The sequence below is a fragment of the Cibotium barometz genome, chromosome 35 (genome assembly GCF_041138505.1).
Source record: "Cibotium barometz isolate CiBa-2024 chromosome 35, ASM4113850v1, whole genome shotgun sequence".
Taxonomy (NCBI): domain Eukaryota; kingdom Viridiplantae; phylum Streptophyta; class Polypodiopsida; order Cyatheales; family Cibotiaceae; genus Cibotium; species Cibotium barometz.
Genome location: NC_141080.1, coordinates 32,821,872 through 32,831,074, shown reverse-complemented (window position 1 = coordinate 32,831,074; position 9,203 = coordinate 32,821,872).

The window sequence follows — 9,203 nt, the reverse complement described above, 5'->3', positions numbered from 1 at the left end:
ATAGCACACAGTCCTATCTACTAGTGCCTTCTCCTTTAGGGTGTTGGGAAAGTGTAGCTCCATTCTTTGTTGGATATCTAGGGGGGTTGTCGGGTTTTGTCCTCTTTGCCTTGCTCGTGCAGATATTTCCCAGACAGTGGCACGCCCGATGGGACCTTGACTTGGTCTTGGTTCCACGACACGAACCTACTTGGAAAGGGGACTTATGCAAAGTGCCAAAGATGAGAGCTTGAGAGAGAGTGACCGAGCTAAGAGATACCATAAAAGGGAGAAAGCCAAGCAACACCTACTTCAATGTAGCCCCACACTAGCACTTTTCCATTACAAAGTTCACCTCCTTCGCCATCATTGGAGGGAGTTCACCTGGAATCGTAATTTCTATACGAATTCCAATTATGGCTCAACCACCACTTCCTCCTCCATTCGCCATTCAATCACCTTTGGTTTTGCCACCAAATTCGGCCCATCCCGATGCATCCCTCATCCCATTCCCCACATTCTATGGGACACCGTTGGAGGATCCCACCGCTCATCTAAACAATTTCAAAATTGCTTGTTTGACCTCACACATCGTCGAGTAAGGGCATGTGATGAATTACTTTAGCACTACACTCAAAGGTGAGGCCTCAAATCGGTTCGCCAAGCAACAACCAACCTCCATCCCAAACTTTGCCGATTTTGAGCAAAAGTTCTTGTGTGAATTTCGCAAACCTCCAAACTTCTTCGCAAACCTCCAAACTTCTTCGCATTTTTTCAGCAATTACACTCATTCAAGCAAAATCACCCGCATAAGACCATGGAACAAGCGGCCACAAGGTTTAGGAACTTTGTTGATCATTACACTCCCGTTTTTAACAACGACCTGCTCACCATCATGGACTCGTTTCTATGAGGCATACACCCTAGCATCCAAATTTTGGTTAGAGCTCAAGCCCCAAATGACTTGAATACGGCCATCACTTTTGCCATTAATGTGGAGAGCTCTTATCGATGTGTTTACGAGCCACAACAGGCCACGACTCCATCTCCTCGTATTATCCATGGCTAGCACCACATACTCCTGTTTTTCCCTCCCCGCAACAACCTTGGCCAACCTCATCGTGTGTGCCTCAACTTCAACTAACTCAACCATTCCAATTCCCACCCGTTATACCACCTCACCTTCAAGTGACCTCACCACCTCTTCTGCCTTTAGCACCCCCTCCTTCTTCTAGCGTCGTGGCTCCCCTAACCTCTTCACAAAATCATGTTGATGCCCCTCACGCTCCATCACCGTATGTGACTTACCCTGATTCTACTTCTACAACTCAACCACCAGCACATCACAAGGGGGGGATGGATATAAAAGCACCGCGTCCCTAGTATTGGGGATTTGAAAAACATGATGACAAATTACATGAACCAACTTAATGAAAATGTGAAGGCTGTGACTCTTGATGTGAATTTTCTAAAATGCCAACAAAACTTGTTGTCTGCACACGTCGCCCTTGTGAGATCCCTGTTTCCACCGAGCAACGGATTCGGGGTACTAGCAGCGGAAGTAGCACTTCTCGCGCGGGACAGGGGTCCCACATTCGATGCCTCACCCATGGATATCCGGACAAGAGACTAATCCGTCGATTTACCCAAAACCAAACCCGGAAAAAATTCCTTTACCCGGAAAGCACGGGTGATTCCACCAGGACAATTTTTACTCTAATGTAGTCAAATCATTTCTGAACAAACTGATCGGATTGCATCTATAAAGATACTCGGTCAGATCAAGGAAGAAACTTGCACTTGGATCATTGGGATCAATGCTTTTTTTCCCATTCAAGAGGCACAGCCGTTGATTCCTATCCATAGAACAATTACTGTCCGGGATTTACTTTATCTATCGTAATAACAAAAATTGAGTCTCGATTTACGGATCCATCAGTCCAGCCTAACCCCAGATCCCATGGGTTAGCCAACCGCCCAACCACTGCAGTGATGGGATCCAATTTGGAATTTGGTTAGGTTTTGTCTTGGGTACCAAGGAAAAGAGTTCCAAGGACCCCTAGCCGGAAGTTCATACAAACATAAAACTAGTCACACCACTTACACACCCAATATGAAATTGCCTTTTTCTTAGCATCAGCTAACTTTAAAACAATCCTTTAATGAAACCATTATGTCACTGATGACAATCCTCAATCTCTGGTTGAATCCTTATTTCCAGTCATTCATTCATCGGTATACTTATGGCATCATTGGTAACCAGAACGCTCATCACCTGTTCACTCAGGGGCCTTTTCCATAGTTCCTAGCTCATAGTAACCGGCAATATATTCATATAATAGAATGGAATCTCCGTGGAAGATCAACAAGATCAACCCACAGATCCATATAAAAGGGCCATGGACTCATCCGTTGAGGACCAGCAAGGTCAATCAACCATATCCATTTCCGGTTTCAGAAAACAACTCTTATTCCTTGTTCCAATATCTTCCACGACGCACGTGTGGGTATCTTCGGCAACCCAGAGCCCGAGCACCGTATGGTCAGCACCCACTAGAATCCTTCGCCGCAGGTGACCTAGCGCTTCACTCATAGGCCGCTTCCTTGGTCCCTAATCCACCGTACGGGAAGCTCACCATTTAAATCGAACCGAGGCACGAACCTACTTGGAAAGGGGACTTATGCAAAGTGCCAAAGATTGGCAAGAGAGCTTGAGAGAGAGTGACCGATCTAAGAGATACCATAAAAGGGAGAAAGCCAAGCAACACCTACTTCAATCTTGCCCCACACTAGCACTTTTCCATTACAGAGTTCACCTCCTTCACCATCATCGGGGGGGAGTTCACCTGGGATCGTAATTTCTATACTAATTCCAATTATGGCTCAACCACCACTTCCTCCTCCATTCTCCATTCAATCACCTTTGGTTTTGCCACCAAATTTGGCCCATCCCGATGCACCCCTCATCCCATTCCCCACATTCTATGGGACACCGTTGGAGGATCCCACCGCTCATCTAAACAATTTCAAAATTGCTTGTTTGATCTCACACATCGTCGATGAAGGGCATGTGATGAATTACTTTAGCACTACACTCAAAGGTGAGGCCTCAAATTGGCTCGCCAAGCAACAACCAAACTCCATCCAAAACTTTGCCGATTTTGAGCACAAATTCTTGCCTGAATTTCGCAAACCTCCAAACTTCTTTGCATTTTTTGAGCAATTACACTCATTCAAGCAAAATCACCCGCATGAGACCATGGAAAAAGCAGCCACAAGGTTTAGGAACTTTGTTGATCATTACACTCCCGTTTTTGACATCGACCTGCTCACCATCATGGACTCGTTTCTACGAGGCATACACCCTAGCATCCAAATTTTGGTTAGAGCTCAAGCCCCAAATGACTTGAATACGGCCATCACTTTTACCATTAATGTGGAGAGCTCTTATCGATGTGTTTATGAGCCACAACAGGCCATGACTCCATCTCCCTCGTATTATCCATGGCTAGCACCACATACTCCCGTTTTTCCCTCCCCGCAACAACAACCTTGGCCAACCTCGTCGTATGTGCCTCAACTTCAACTAACTCAACCATTCCAATTCCCACCCGTTGTACCACCTCACCTTCAAGTGACCTCACCACCTCTTTTGCCTTTAGCACCCCCACCTTCTTCTAGCATCGTGGCTCCCCTAACCTCTTCACAAAATCATGTTCCTGCCCCTCATGCTCCATCACCGTATGTGACTTACCCTGATTCTACTTCTACCACTCCACCACCTGCACAAGGGGGGGATGGGTATGAAAGCACCGCATCTAGTATTGGGGATTTGAAAAACATGATGACAAATTACATGAACCAACTTAATGAAAATGTGAAGGCTGTGACTCTTGATGTGAATTTTCTAAAACGCCAACAAAACTTGTTGTCTGCACACGTCAACCTGAGCCTAATCCCACCAACATGGTGTGTCGAGCTTGTCATGTATCTGGCCATCTTTCCAAAGATTGCCCCACTATTGTTTGCACTTATGAGAAATGTTTGGGTAGGTGGCACACAGAGGATATGTGTTACATTAAGATGCGCCATTTGATGAATAGGAGCACCACTTTGCCACCCTCCGGCCCCATTAATCATCGTATTGGTGTCGAGAAACCTCCGGGCCCTAGTTGGACACTTCTTCAGAGGGGGTCTCCTAGTTCTCAGGGAGAATGATGAGACAAAAAGAGAAATGGTAAAGATAAAAGGGGTTTGGCTAGGAATGAGGAGGTAAACATGCAACTCAAAGAAGCGATGGATAGGGCTAAATAAATCCAAGCAAGGGCCAAGGGTCAGATCATCTTAATCATAGAAGAGCACATATTAGGGAGTTTGGAAAAATCCCAATTCCCATTTTGCAAGATAAAAAATGATAGGCATAGTGAACCCTTTAAAGACTTTGTCAAAACCCCCTTATGTAGCATATCTTTGGAAAGCTCTTGAAGAGTAGGTTCTAAATCCACATTATCCAACAACTTTGGAATTCGTATGCTCAAGATACTCTAAAAAGTAGATTAAAAATCAAATTACCAAAATAATGAAATTTTTTTAAACTCCCTAATATGCTCTTGATGATTAAAACGAGGGTTAGTAAAGGGTCTAATGGGAGGATGCCAACTTGGAAAAAATGTTGGGTTGTGATCATAGATTTGGATACTATAAGATGTCACTTTGAAAGGCTAAAATGTAACTTTTAAAATCTACTAGTCACTTTTTAATACTAGGATGTCACTTTTGAAAGTAGCTAATTGTCACTTTACACATATCAATTTCCAAATTTAGAAATTCTCCTTTCTTGTATATCTCACTTTCCCTCTTTTGCATGTGCATTAGTTATTTTTCCTCCTTTTTGAGCATCTCCTCCCTCTATCCTCCCTCCCTTTCTACACCTCCCTCTCTCGTCCCTCCTACCTCCCTCTCTCGTCCCTCCTCCCTACCTTTCAGCACCTCCTTGCATCTTCCCTCATATCTCCTCCCACAACTGCCCTCCCTACCTCTCCTTCTTTCTCTCCCCCTCGGACTCCCAAGCTCCACTCCACCTCTCTCCTAAGCTCCACTATCTAGATCCTCCCCTACTCACATGTGCTTTTCTCAAAACATGCCCTATGTTCGAGCTCAAGCTCCTCCCTTTCTCGTATGATCCTCTCACAACAGCACGCCTCTATTCTCTCCAACTCGTCCCATTCTAGTTAAACCTTTTGTATCACATCCTAGGCTCTGTAGAACCCTTCATCTATCCCTTCTAGATCTGCAACACACATACACTATCATAGAAGCTTGCACAATGGTTCCTATATTCACAATTAATGAATGATACTCATAATTTGAGAGCTTCATGCATAATCTTCCATGGTGGTACTCCCTTTGAGTGCATCTGTTACTCCATCATCATGAGTGCAAATCCTTTCTCTCTCCCTTCTTACTTATAGTGTTTCCATCTTATAATATTAACAATATTTAACACACTGTAATTTTATAAATAAATTAGGATAGCTAATAGGGTGGATTAGCAGATATAATGCTTGTGTTGGAATGATGTGTGATCATTTTTTTTGGGATATTTTTTCAATAAACAAATTTTGCATGTAACAAAAACCCCTTTATTATGGTACTTTTATGATAAAAGGTGCTCCTAAGAGTTTTAAGTCTTACCAATGTCATTTATGAGGCTAACTTTATATTAAAATATGTAAAAGAAGTGAACAAGTTTAATTATTAAATTAATTAGAGATGGTTGAAGAACCATGAAATTTTGTGTTTTTAACAATTTAACAAGGTTTATAAGAAGGTGTTTTGGTTTGAAACTATATGCACTCCTTTGTGAAGGTGTTTTGGTTTGAAACTATACGCACTTCTTTTCATTAAAATTTATATAAACATGACTTGGAATTATTAAACCTTCAAAAATTTTGGGTTACTCTACACTTGAAAAGAGTGTAATTATGAGGAAAGACAAATGAACATGTGTCATACTGAATGTAGCTCCCTCTTGACAATAATACGCACTAATTCTCACTAAACTTTATACCAACATGACTTGCAATTATTAAACCTTTAAAAATTTTGGATTATTCTACACTTGAAAAGAGTGTAATTATGAGGAAATACAAATGAACCATGTGTCATACTAAATGTAGCTCCCTCTTTACAATAATCCAAATAGATTTTGTAAAATACTCTATACTTATTATATGAAGAATGTACTTATGAGGAAAGGCAATATAGCCATGTGCCATGTACTTCATCAGTATTTTCCTTTTCTCAACATGCTTAAACATGATACAAATGTTATTGAAAAATAAATGTCTCTTTGCAGGGTAATGTTGGATTTGGGATAGTCTGCAACAAGTGTTTAGCATTTTGGATAGTATTTTGGCGGTGGTGGGAGTTTTCGGTCTCTTTCTTTGACAATCCACACCATTTGCATCCCCCATGATGTATGCATCTCAAAGTGGCAGTGATAAGCCAAACTCCTATCATGTGTAAATTGCAATTATGGTAACTTTAGATGAGGACAGATAGAAGCGTATGCACTTTGTGGTTGAGAGGATCAATCTCACCCACAAGCCATACTATATGTCAAGAAGAGTCTTCGGACTGGTGAAAGGCAGCGGAGGCGGGGACGAAGGTGGCTTGGGAGGAGGTGCTCTACCACAACCTTAAAGACCAAATTGAGAATGCCACCTACCCAAAACAGAGACAAAGATCAGCCCCAACCTAACATTAGAGGAGTTGGGTAGAAGAAGGAGGGAAGCAGGCAGGATGGAGGAGATGCAAAGAAAACTATTGGGACTCCATAGGGAGAATGATGAGACAAAAAGAGAAATGGTAATGATAAAAGGGGTTTGGCTAGGAATGAGGAGGTAAACATGCAACTCAAAGAAGTGATGGATAGGGCTTAATAAATCCAAGCAAGGGCCAAGGGTCAGATCATCTTAATCATAGAAGAGCACATAAAAATTAGAGGTGCACGCCAGAGCGGACAAAGGCAAAGTGGAGCTAGTGAAGGCGGAAGCAAGACTAGTAGTTCTGGATGCAAAAAGCTCCCACAGGTGTACAAACTAGAAGTGGAGCAGATGGAACAATGGGAAAGCCACACATTGGAAGACCTAAAGGAGGTGTGGGGTGAGTATCTGAAGAAGCTGACAGAGGAAATGCAACCCCCCACACCTACCTACAGGCAGATGGTTCCCTTCTAGGATGAAGATAGAAATCCGAATGAAGGATCCAAAAATCCAAACATAGAAAAACTAGTAGGATCCAATCCTACAAAAGCCTTGGGAGTTGCAAAACATAGCCAAGGGGACAAGGATGCAGGACCCAATGGAGCAGGCAACAACAAAGAAAAGAAACTACAAGTGCAAAAAGCAGGAATGAAACTAGAGGCATGTAAGAAAAGATTCACAATGCTCAAAGGTACAGTCCTAGTAGCCTGAGGGAAAGGGAAATAAGCTGATATTAGGTATGGGAGGGTTCTTAACTATGGTGTTTGGAATAGAGGTGGATTCTGTAACAATAGGGACAGTGGGAATAGGGAGGACAGGGGATTCAAGAGGTCGTCTACAAAAAACTCATCTACTAGATAGGTCCCTTTTGTAATTAAATACATAGGTAATCATTGTAAGTTCAAGTAGTTTAAAAGTTTATATTTCAATGTTTCATCATTATAAGCTCAAGTAGTATAAGTTTAAATAGTACATTGTTTCATCATTTTTCTTTAGGAATGCACCAATCCTTTTTTACCATGTTAACTACGGAGTAATATGCCATGTGGCCTAGATTTTAATTACTCCTCTGCTATGACCATGCCAACCTATATCCTTCTATTTATCATTTTTTAGCATGTTAAATGTGGAGTACTATGCCATGTGGCGATCTAGATTTCAATTACTCCTCTGCTATAACCATTTTTTAGCATGTTAACTATGGAGTACTATGCCATGTGGCCACCTAGATTTCAATTACTCCTATGCTATGACCATGACAACCTATAAATGTGTCCTTTATCATTTTTTGAGGATTTATTTTTCCAATTCTCATGTTTTTACCCTCTCTTCTCTTTGCTTGGAAGATTGTTGTTCTCACCCTTCCTTCTTTTTTCAATTGTGTCACATTCAATGATGTGGCTTGTCTTGTAGGTATAAGCAAAGTGTTGTTATAACTATATACATCCAAAGGTAGAGAATTGAAAGCAGGGATTTAATATTCACGTGATCACAAGATTTTTTGTGATAATAACACATGTGAACAAGTTATTCACATGTTCTCATGTTACCGTTCACAAAATAACAGGTCACTTGCCATTTGGGAACCCCTTAAAAGCTTGGCTACACATGGGAATAAGCTATTCACATGTTCTCATGTTACCATCTTCACATAATAGTAGGTCAGTGGCCACCTAAGAAGATTTTTTATGCCCGACAAAGATAATTTTTTTAGGCCCTTGTGAAAGCTTTGTGAATATAACATGTGATCACAAGATTTTTTGTGTTATTAACATGTTCACATGTTCTCGTTTACGTCAGTGAAATCCCTGATTGAAAGACCTTGTTATTACATTTTGGACTGAGCAAACTTGTGTACCGCTCGTTAATAAGAAAGATATTTACTATCAAAGAAATGGCAAAGAAATAGAAGGAAGTAGTATTTAGAATATCCTCTACAATTTGTAGATGAACCTCAGGTATAAAGAAAGGAGATTACTCATTCACCAAAAGTATACATGGTTTAGTCTCAAGAGAATTCTCAAGATATTACTAATTCACAAAGTATACGTGGTCTAGTCTCAAGAGAATTCTACACCCTATCTCTCATGTGGGAGAGGAACACTATAGCCAAGAAAGCTTGAAAGCTTAATTATTAAACACTATTCATGAGGATTACCTAAAAATATTCTCTCCCAAAATGCATGAAAGCTTAAAAATAGCTTGAAAATAGACTTTTTTTGCAATCACATATAGAATTTCATGTGTACATTTAAAAACTCCATGAATTTTGACACTTTTTTCAAGATTAAGAACATGTGTGACCTCCATAGATTTATAAACTAGAATTGTTTGACATAGGAAACAACTTAACTTTCAAATGGCATAGAAGGAGTCCAAAAAACTTAAAGAGATATCAATCTTTTTCAATTAAATTTTTATTTTATAAATTTCATGTACGAAAGAGACTTTTTTAAT